Below are 11,986 nucleotides of genomic sequence, written 5' to 3'. Positions count from 1 at the left end.
TAATATAGTTATTTCAACTAGTTTTGACTCTTTTACTTTATTTTATCACAAAAAATGAAAATTGCAAAATAGTTTCGTTAATGTTTTGTAGTCATACTATTTTACTAGAATTTTTATTTTTATATAATCTTGAAAAGTACCAAATAGTCTCACAATATAATATTATTTATTTTAGTTAATAAGGATTAATTTTACATTTTTATGGTACTATTTTAGAAAAGAAATTAATATTTTTGGCCAAATTGAAAGAAGTATAGAATTAAAAGCCAAATTTAGCTCAATTCACCAAGCCCAATCTTCTTAGCCCATTACACCACCCTAATCTCTAAAACCTAGCCAACTCCTCCCTTCCTCTTTAACCTTAACCCATCATCACACTACAAAGAAAAATGAACCTAGAAATCCCTAACCTAGCTGTGACCTAATACCTAGAGCTTCTGCCATGAAGAGCAAAAAGAACCAGCAGTGCCTCCTTCATCACCAATTCCAGTGACACCTCCCCAAAAATGGAGAATTCTCCATGGACGCTCGTCTCTGAACCAAGATACAAGAGCTAACCTCTCATCTCCCAAAAATTGAAAGAAAACGGACGAATGCTTCACCCTACACTTTCTCGAACATCAACCAGCCGTGAGTTCCCCCCTCCCCCAATTTTTGTTTTGCAGCACCCCTCAATTAATCACGTTTTCCCTTTCTCAATTTATTTCCTTCATGAAACTTTAGTTCAGAAGGAAGAAAATCACCTCTGTCTTCTTTTCCTATACGAAATAGAGGTTCTATTTTTGTGGTTTGATTTTTCGAAATATTGCAAGTTGGTTCGAGTTGGTCGCTGTTTGGCGGTTCTTTGATCGCCGTTCGAGTCTCCGGTCGCTGGTTCTATTTGTTGTCGCCGGCAAACACTCTGATAAACAATTGTCCAATTGTTAAGCTCGTGTAATTCCAACTCAGATAATTTATATAAAAGGTCCGATCCTTTTAACTTTTTCATCCACTTCTTCATATATTGTTCAAATATGTTCCCTTTCTCTTCTCTTTGGCTAAGTTATTACTAGCAGAATGTTTTGTTGTCTTTTCATAATTGTTTTTGTGATTGTTTGTTTTAAATAATATATTATGTCTCTTTATTTTATTAGTTTAGTTCTAGTCCAATGAATAATGAAAATATAAGATCGAGGATTAGCCTTCTTTCAAGACTTTGTTACTTTAATACCGTCCGTTCATAGAGACAACTGATTTCCGAGGGTTTACATGGTAAATGGGGTTTTGGTTAGCTCTATTCAAGCTTTAATTAATATTGGCATTAAGCATTTCTCATGCCCATATTTGGTTTATTTTGTTAATACATTAGATTAAGACTTTCATTATTTCCTTTATTCATGGGGCTACGAGGAAGGTTTCAAATTAATTAGTCCATCTGATATTTGGTCTGAAATAGCATGTAAGAAAAGCCAAATATGTTAACTCCATATCCTAAGCCCAATCTCTTCAATAATTAACGGTTTGATTGTTGATATAAGAATAATCCAAATATGCTAAATGCTTTATGCTCGCCCTTAATTAATCTATCATCGTGATTGTGTACACATTCGCGTGACACAATTACGATTTTCTAAAAAAAAATCAAAGTATGCATTCGCGCAACTTTGACCAAACCTTTTTTTTTGAATAAGATAAGTCTTAGGAATTGTGGACACGTACGGGTGACATGATTCATGACACACCAAACGAAATGAGTACACGTACACATGACTCATTTTGAGATAATTTCTTAATTACGAATAATCGAGTAATTAAAAGTGGTTAAGGGGGTAGATGCACATAGGTTTAAACATAAGTAATTGAACAATTTAATACGACATGTATGATTAAAGAGACCATGCTAAAACCACGGAACTCAGTAATGCCTAACACTTTCTCCCAAATTAACAGAATTCCTTACCTGGATTTCTATGTTCGCGGACCATAAATAAGAGTCAACCTTCCTCAATTCTGGATTTTAAACCGGTGTCTTGGGACACCATATACTTATCCCAAGTGGCGACTCTGAATTTAATAAATAATCCCATTTTGGTTATTGTCACTTTAATTGAAAAAACTCCCTTATACCCCTCCCGGGGTAGGAAAAAGGAGGTGTGACAGCTCTGACGACTCTACTGGGGAAAATAACCCAGAATCTCTTGTTCAAGGTTCAGAATTCGAGCTTGTTAATATGATGTATGCTTGATTTTATTTATTGTTAATATTACTGTATTATGTGAACCTTTTCTAATTGATGTTTATTTACCATTTCGATATTGTTCGAATTATATTAAAATGCCTTTTTACGCCACCCCTCTTAATCTTCTAAAAATTGTGCACACGTTCGCGTGGGCCACTTTTTCTGTTAGAAGTATACCAAATAGAACGAGGTTGGGCCAGCAACAAGACCGGGTAGACTTTCGTGCTCCCGGTGCGTTGCCTCCTCTTCGACTCGAGTTGTCCCCTCAGGTAAGATAGGTCAAGAACACAACCACTGATTTAAACTTAGAAAAACATAACCTCATGCCGGATCCCTAGTAGGAACGTTTGTTTGTATCACGTGCATTTGACTTAGGGGACTCAACACAGGGGTTGGGTCCGTCTAGGATAAATATACTCAAAAAATAAAAGACCATCCCGATGCATTCTAATGTGCTACATGTTGCAATCTTCAAGGGTAAAAGGGGTCATTTGGCGGACCAATGAGGATAGAGGATAAATGAAAAAAAAGGGTGAAGTGTAAAAAAAAAAAAACAAGTAGGGCCGAGTTATGTTTTTCTTTCACATTTTTTAGAAAAAGAAAAAAAAAAGACAAATAAATATGAAAATCCAAAAAAAAAATTTGCACTTTCCTATCATTTTCCCCCAAAAAAATTAAAAAATAAAGGGAAAAGAAAATCAAAAATAGTTTACATGTTTCAAAAAAAAAAAAAAGACAAAAAATATCTTTTTTTCTCTAAATTAGTTTTTTTTATACTCGCCCGTTTCCAATCTTCCCAAACTACGCATACCTGATTCTCATTTTTCAGGGCATGATACGTAGGCAACCCACATAGGGTCCGGTCTTCCTAGTGAGTCTTAGGTTCTTGGTTTTGCGGGGTCTTAGCCAAGTCTTGCATGTCTAGCCATTTTTGGCCACACAGGCCGTTTTGCCAAAATAGCCTCAGTGATGTCTTGCATGTATCCAACAGGAAGGGTTATTGTCTCACATAGCGTTCCAGGTCATTAACTTTATTTGGTCTTAATTTTCTCATACAGGTGTGGATTTACTTACCGGAGTTTGAGCATGGTAGACACCCCGGGACCATCTAGTTAGGATCATTCATTCAGGAGTGGATTAAAAGGAGATTTTTTTTTCTTTTTTATGTTTTGAGTCTATTTTTCTTTTTATGTCGTCTTTTACCTTCTAGTTTTGTGGATTAAAAAATGTGTTATAAATCAGAAATCCAAAAAAATGATTTTGCGTTTTTATATTTCTGTTAGATGTTTTCTTTAGAATACTAACTCTAGAAAGTTCCGAAAAAATCTTTTGTTGTTTTCCTTAGCAAATTTATATCTAGAACTCAAAATAAAAATTGCTTTTATATTTTCTTTAGTATATTAAGACTAAAAATTCAAAAAAATAAAAAATAATTTTCTTTTAATACCTCTTTAGCAGTTTTCTTTAAGATATTAATTCCAAAAATAAATAAAAAAAGATTTTCTTTTGAGGTTCTTCGTTGAGAAATATATAAAAAACAAAAAATATATTCTTTTTATTTTCACTAGAACTTTAGGATATTATACATAAAAGAAAGAAAAAAAATAAACTATCTTTTGTTTATTTTTAGAGTTTCTCCCTTAGGTAATAAAAAACTGAAATCCAAAAATATTTTATTTTATCTTTTTCATTTCTCCTTTCGAAATCCTTCTTTAGAATATCAAGTGAAAAATTTAATTTTTTTTTTTTTGGTTCATTCTTTAGATTTCCTTTATAAAAAAAATCAAAATCAAAAAAATAGATTTTCTAGGGTTTTGTTTCCTTAATAATTTCTCATGGAGTATTTGTTTCAAAAAGAAAAAAATATATGCTCGTTTAAGATTGAGTTTGTAATAGATTATAGAAAATTAAGTCTAAAAAAAAGATTTTCTTCTTCTTCTCATCAAGTAGTCATTAAGGTAAAAAAGAAAACAAAAGGAAAAAGAAAAGAAAAAGTGAACGTTGGTTTATTTAGGCTATTCTAGATCTTCCCGAACTATGCAAAGATCTAACTTATGCGAATGCGTCGTCATTATACGTAGGCAACCTACATAGGGTTCGATCGAATCATTTTCTTTTTTAAGAAATAAAAAATAAAAAAAAACAACAAAAAAAGAGAAAAGGAAAAAAAAGTATGAAATTATGGGATGTGAGAAATGAGAGGAAAGAAAAGAGTGATAATTAGAAAAACAGGAAGAAAAATGAACAACCCAAGAAGTGCAACAAAAAAAAAAGAAAAGAGAAAATTGAAATGAACAAAATTGGGATGATGCCAAGTGACCTTTGACCCTCAAAGTCATTCTAAAATCGTTAATTGTTGCTAGGTGCATTGCACATAATGTGATATTTTTAACTGTTAAATGCCCTAATGCTAACATGATGACCCCATTTTGTTCCCTTTGTTATCTTCATTGAGAAGGGTGGTTGGTTTGTGGTTCTTAAGTAACTCATCCATACAACACAAGGTCAAAGAGCAAGGTAGCCATGGCCAGCAAAGACTTGGACACGAGTGTTATTGATCCGCCTAAAGAGATTGTTGAGTCAGAATCTGAGTTGAAAGAAGAGGTCTTTAGGTTGAAAGGATACCAAGTCTGGATTAGTGGGCGTCCTCCTCCATTATTTCCCACTAACTACCCTGAAAGCCTTGTCACCATTCCGCCACTGTCACAAATCTAGATTTCCAATGTTGCTGATATCTCCCCACAAACATGTCACACTCCACCCCACCAGAACCACCTCATATCCCGCTTCTTTGAGCACTCCTGTTTTTGTAACTCATCCACTAGCTACATTTCCTCGATCCTCTAGCGAGACCGTGTTCAAAGTCCCCGATGCCCAACACTGTGCTCCAGAACAAACTTTCAAGGTTTCGAATCCATACTCTCATGCTCCTCATTTTGAGGCTCTCGGTGAAACAAAAAATCTTGTTAAGTCAGTGGAGCAAGATGAGATATCCAGGAAGGTGAAATCTTAGAGCAGTCTTTAAGAAACATGCAAGGGATAGAGAGCCAGGTGAGCGTGCCTTATGAAGACTTGTGCTTGTTTCCTGACATCTAATTTTCTTATTGGGTCTAAGATGCTAAAGTTTGATTTGTATGATGGGTGTGGAGATCCAGTAGCCCATATGAGGGGTTATTGTAGTGAAATAAAAAGTGTTGGCGGGAAAGAGGATTTGTTGATGGCGTATTTCAGTGCGAGTTTGAGTGGGGCAGCCTTGGAATGGTATACTCGTCAAGATGTCAGTAAGTGGCATACATGGGATGACATGGCTCAAGATTTTGTTAGGCACTATCAGCACAATGAAGATATTATCCCAGACCGCTCCTCCCTATCTCATATGGAAAAGAAACCCAAAGAAACTTTTAGGGTGTTTTGGTTCAGATGGAACGAACAAGTTTCTCAGGTCAATCCTCCGATTGATAAAAAAGATTCTGCTGAGCCCCAACAACAGGATCCAGTGGGCATTCCTGCTAAACGTTTTCAGCCTCAATACCGACCCTATGAACATCCCCAAGCTCCACATAATCCACCCGAGTATTATCCTCCAAACAACGTCCGGCCATCTATCCAACCACTGGGTCACTCCCTAGGGCAAGCGCCAGCACCTCATAATGCACTTTTGCCTTCACAACATTTTCAAGAATTCAACAACCCTAGGAAACCGGGGCATGGAAGGGAGCGAAGGCAAATAAATAGTTTCACACCAATCGGAGAATCCTACACAAGCTTGTTTGAAAGGTTTAAACATTCAGGCGTGATTGAGCTGCTCCTCGGCTATGCTCTGGACCCATATGCAAAAGGTTTTGATCCTACTGTACGGTGGATTTACCACTCTAGTGTCCAATTTCATAGCATTGAAGATTGTCGTGCTTTGAAAATGGAAATAGAAATAATGATTCAAGAAGGGATAATCGTGATCAAGGACAGTGGCAGGAGTATGCGAATCCTCTTGGGAACTTGCTGACTGAAGTCAATGATATTGAAATTGGTAATGGTCTTTATAATATTGATATGGAACTCAATGGATAAGATGTAGAGCTTGGTAATTGGAAAGACACTCTTTTCTTGGCTAGTCAGGGAAGAGTTCTGGTTGTTTATTTTGTTGTCATTTCTATTTTCCGGTTTATTTCAGGGTTGTAATCTGGATATTGTCTTGTGACTCAAACCCTTCTATCCTTTTATTTTGTCTAGTTCGTTTAGTCGTAGTAACTCGTTTAGTGTTATCTAGGTTTGTTCTAGGATTGTAACCTAGTTTAGTTTGCTTGTTTCGTTATTCGAACCCTTTCACCATCTGTCTAATGCAATTTTCTGTTTTCTGTTATTTCTAGTTATTTTTGTTTAGTTCTCTTTTCCTTTTATAGTTCTTTTCATGCTGGCTCTAGTGATATGACATGCACGCATAATTCTAGGCCTGGTCTTAAAAGTTAGTTTAATCATGAAACAATGAAATAATTTTGAAGATGATAGGGACACTTGAGGGAAATAAGTACAGATTTGGACATTTTGAGATCATTTAAAGCCCGAACCATGTGAAGTTGGGGTAGATAATTTGGAAGGTAATATGATGACAAGAATTCGTTAAAGGAGAGTGCATCCCGAACAATTTGAAGCAAACAAATTTGAGTTCAAGTGCATCTCAAGTTACAAGATAAAGTCAAGAAAGTTTTCTCCGAATTGATGAAGGATATCCATTGTGAAGAAGGAATCACCCAACGAGGGTTCTATACTTGACAAGGCACTAAAAAAAGTGGAAGGCATATCAGTGATACCAATGCCGATGCTGCAAAAGAAATGCTATGCAAGATCTTCATTTTTCATTTTCAAGTTGCATGTGTTATAGTTGGTGTTCTTAGGGATTGGGAGGCCCTCTTTCAGCTATCCAAATACTTTATACCCTTTGGTACCCCTTTTGAGCCTGCACTGATTTCTTTGACCTTCCCTCTTTTGAAATAAAGTAAGAGTCATAAAAAAATATCCTGTCCCCATATATTTGTTTTAAAAAATTCATTCCAAAAGAAAAATTCAAAAGAAAAGAAAAAGAAGAAGAAGGATAAAGAAAAAATAAAAAAAAAGAAAAAAAAAGAAATAGGAAAAAAAAGAAGAAAAGGGAAAAAAATAGCAACAACAAAACATATCTTTGTGAACTATGTTTGACCTGATTCTTGTCACCACAAGATACGTAGATAGCCTTACGTTTCAGTCATAACAAATAAAATATTTCATAATCCCACAAATGTCGCGCCCCCTTATTTCTCGCGAAATTGGGTTTTATGACATTTGGGAGGACAACTCGTTCCCTTTTGGGAATTGGGTTTTTTGATTTGAAGAGTCGCCACCTAATGATTAAGTGCATTAGGACACTAGGAAGAATTTGTTTAGAAAAACCAGAGTTTGGGTAAGGGCTAGAAATTATCTCGAGGAGAAGGTGTTAGGCACCCATTAAGATCCACTAGTGTGGTTCCCGGCCATGCTACAATTGTGACTTAAGTGCAAACAATAAATAAGAAATTAAGGGTTTTAAATATGAGGGATTGACACATTGTGATTGCAAATAAGTTAAAGTTTGAAGAAACAAGGAAGTTGAAATTTGAGAAAAAAGGGTTTGAAATTTTGAAAGTAATAAAATAAACAAGTAAAGGGAATGAGATCCTAGGTTTATAAATAATATGGATCACATCAATGCAATACCCGGTAATCACTCATCAGAAGAGGGGTTACATGTTGTATTAGCGCACCGGTCATCATATCCATATCAACTATTTTCCACCTCGTTGAGGTATTTAAACGCGTAATGGTTTCGTTACTTATTGTATGCTAGTACCCGCCCCAATCCTATTAGTCCCGGAAGCATTTAGGACTACTAGTCCTAATGGGAAGGGAGATTTAGGCTTTGTATGGTTTAAAAGGATCAAATTCTAAAGCGATAAACAAAAACACATAAGGCATATATGGGAAACACATAACAATTTAAGAGGCTCAGATGGGCCTCCTCACTTAAAGACATATTGTTTAGCATGTCTTGCATATACTGGTTATGGTCTAAATTAAACTTAAACGTTAAGGAGGCAGACTGGTCTAGTACACATTTCAGATAAGAAACCAGAATCAGACATGCCTACTGGTTGGAATTAACAGAGTCTGAATCAATTAGCTAATTTTACCTTATAGCTTGCCTAAGTCAAACCTACAGGCATGACATCTAATCATGCAGAAGTGTACTAATTTTTACAAGAAGAAGGCCTGTTGATTATAGAAAACATAAGTTCTGCAGACATTAAGTAATGTTACTACTGATTTTAGACTTGTAAACGATTCAGATTAGTTGGTTATTCCTATAGACATGCTTTCTAAGTGTTATTGAGTTTAACCTTTACGAAAATGCAGAAATCCTATTGGCATGGTGTTTAAAATGCTGATTTTTATTATTTAAGCCTATAAATGCGTTTGCTTAGTGATAGATGCATATGCAGAATTCAAGAAACTCTATAGATATGTTCTCTATATGATAGGCATAAACGCATAAACCTATAGACATGGTCTCTATGTATGAAATGCAGAAGCTATAGACATGGTATCTATGTATGAAATGCAAAGGCTATAGACATGGTATCTACGTATGAAATGCAGAACATATAGCTAGGATTTCTATATGAAATGCAGAACATGTAGGCATGGTTTCTATATGAAAAACGTAGAAGTGCACGACTTGTAAACATGATTTCTATATGAAAAATGCAGAAGTGAAAACAGGACATGATACCTATGAACATGATATCTACCCTTATGCATACATGAGTGACCCTCCCCTTTTCACTAAAACCCCATAAGTTATTAAAAATTATTACAACCCAGAATGAATAAAGAAAAATAAAATACAATTACATCAGAAAGCTAAAAATCCCAACATAGGAGAGCCTGATTCAGACTTCTGTCTGAAGCATGAAGTAAACCAACTCCAAAGATCAAATTCCAAAGCCTTTCTCTTATTTGGGATGTGTCAGAGTTCCCTAAGAGTCTCAAGTAGACTCAGAGCAGTGCTTACACCCAATATACTGCAGAATTGGATTATAGTGCAGTGTGGAAGGGCTAGCCCTCAAATGTCCAAGTTCAGAAGGAGCTCAAGGTCCCAAAGTAAGGCTCATAGGAGGGGGAAGAACATAGAATCTAAGAGAGAGTGCAAGTGCATAGAGGGGATTTTGGGGAAAGCCAAGACAGGCTGGTGGTCGTACCCAGCAATTGAAAGTGCTGGCACACCCCAACCAGCCTGTTAGCCATATTGTTTGGGAGTTAGGATCCATTAAAGGATCAAGTCCAGACATGAGCAACAATTTGGATGTTGCCATGCTTTGAACTTTAACTCAAACACATAGAAGGGAATAAGGGTATGGGGAATTCACACAGTAGCAGATGCAAAGAGACAACATATTCAATACAAAACATGAACAACAAAGTAGATAAGATTGTTGAAACTGTAAAGCAAACACATAGGGATGAAGCTGAAAGTTAAATTAGAACATACCAGTTTCAGGGAAATAAGAAGAGAAAAGCAGTAGTAAAGCCAAATTGCAAACACACAGCCAGAAGATTTTAGAAGAGAGTAGAGTGTTGAATTGAGAATGTAGGAGTATTGAAGTTGAAAGTGTTCAATAAGTGTTGTTAGAGTATTGAACTCAAGGTCTTAAAAAGTATTGAATTGGAAGTGTAAAAGTGTAGGAGGGTCATGCCTTTTATAGTGCAGAAAGCAAGTAAGAAAAGGTAAGAAAATAGTTTCGAAATAAATCACATAAGGTCTCCCTTCAATTAAGGGATTCTGATTTCAAACGGGCAAGATAATTAAGGAAAGAGTTTGATCAAAATCTTTTCCAAAGTAGCACAAGAAGGGTAAATACATAGAAGTTATTTAAGGCAAAAGTCCAGTGGTACATGGTTTGTGCAAATAAGGAAAGACGATCACTCAACAGCCAGTAAAATCAAAATTGCAGGCTTTGTTCGAATGAATCAAGTCAGGAAAAATAAGGAAAGGGTTTTACTTATGGAAAATCAGTAATAATCAATCAAACCTTATTAAGAGGAATTCCAAATCAATCATAAGTTGACAAAACCTTTTGAAGGCAAAATTCCTCATATATAAAACATACAGACATATCGAACAAGAAAGAACTATCATGCGAAAAAGCCTAGTATAGAAGAGTTCCGGGTCATAACAAAGAGACTCAAATCCAGTACATAGACTCAGAATGAGTTTGAGAGTGTCCAGGGTCCCAAATAGAATCCTAGTCCAAAACACAAGATCAAACTCGCCAAAAAACTCCCAAATCCTAGGGTTTTCAACTCGAGTCAAATTCAGAGAAGAGAAGACAAATAACTGAAACAGGCTCAGAGGTCTCTTTCAGGGATTCAAGTGAAAACAAATAGATAAAATAGCAGGTTCAAGGAAAATAGAATGAAGAACTGATTTGAAACATAAAGAAAACAACCAGAGAAAACCTCGAATAGCTTAGGGTTTTAGAGAAACTCTAGAAATGAGAAAGGCTTGGAAGATGGTCCGATCTTGAGTCAGAGAGGTCATAGATCTTTGGATCTGTAGAGATCTAAAAGGACACCATCGAGGTCAGACCTCGAAACTTCGAACACCCAGGGTTTAATGATGGAGGAGGGTGAGTACAGGCCATCCATGGTTTGAGAAGCCATGGGTTCCGGTGAGATTGCGGTTGAAGGGGGGGGGGTGAGAGAGGCTAGGGTTTTAGGAACCTTCGAAAGAGTTTGAGAGAGGGAGAGTATTCAAAGGCGGCTGAGAGATGGAAATGAGGGGATTATGGTAGAGTTAGTGAATTTAAAAAGGTAAGGGGTAATCGTGACCGTTGATCTAAATGATCAACGGCCTGGATTGAAAGAAAGGGCCAGGTGGATTAATTGGTTAGGTCGGGGGTCGGGTTAGATTAGAATTGGACCGGCCTAATTGGGTTTCAAAATTGGGTCAATTAGGGGGGGGTCAATTTGGCTATGATTGAAATAAAAATGGGCCAAGTTTTAAATAGCCAGTTTTTCCCTTTTGATTTTATAAAAATAGTAAAATAATTTTAAAAGTAAATTAAGAGTACTAGAATCAGTTTTATATATAAGAGTACTATATCAGTTAATAATATATAAATATTGATTTAAAAATGTTGGAACCAATTTTATAATTATAAAAATGCTATTAAATCTTAAAGTAGACTAGAATTGCAATTTTATACAATTTACCTTTAAAATACCAAATAAATTTGTAAAAATATATAAAAATTACCTTAACTATATTTTGGTATAAATATGGTAAATAAAACAAATTATCCACCAAAATAATAATTTTGGGAATAATTATTGACTTCTATACTGTAAATGAGCAATAAATTGATTTAAAAATCTTTAACAATTGGGAAAAAAATACTAAAACACTTGGGCATGCTTATATATGCGTACATATGTTATTTTGAAAGTATTTTATATATAAAAATACATAGGGAAAAAATTGGGTATCAACAGCTGCCCCTCTTTAGCCGGGAAGGATGAAAGAGTTGTCGGGTAAATATATGATGGCCAATTTTGACCGAATGAGATGGTTTGAAGAATTTGACCGTGCTGTAGTTCCTAAGCTTCCTGCGTATCCCTGATTTTACAGGAATCAGGCCATATGTAGTTCAGGATCCATCGGCGTAATATGCTGACGGAGGTTTTACAAGAACGAGCGTG

The 11,986-nt window shown here is 35.6% G+C and overlaps 1 long non-coding RNA gene across 1 annotated transcript; it reads left to right on the top strand.

Annotated features, from left to right (window-relative positions):
• Positions 1 to 326: 326 nt before the first annotated feature.
• On the top strand, positions 327 to 3,489 carry LOC138880445 (uncharacterized). Its single transcript, XR_011403094.1, has 2 exons — positions 327 to 964; positions 3,277 to 3,489. It is a non-coding gene; the product is annotated as an uncharacterized lncRNA (long non-coding RNA).
• Positions 3,490 to 11,986: the final 8,497 nt, after the last annotated feature.

Source organism: Nicotiana sylvestris, chromosome 10 (genome assembly GCF_000393655.2).
Source record: "Nicotiana sylvestris chromosome 10, ASM39365v2, whole genome shotgun sequence".
Taxonomy (NCBI): Eukaryota; Viridiplantae; Streptophyta; class Magnoliopsida; order Solanales; family Solanaceae; genus Nicotiana; species Nicotiana sylvestris.
This window is presented reverse-complemented; position numbering and strand designations above follow the sequence as displayed.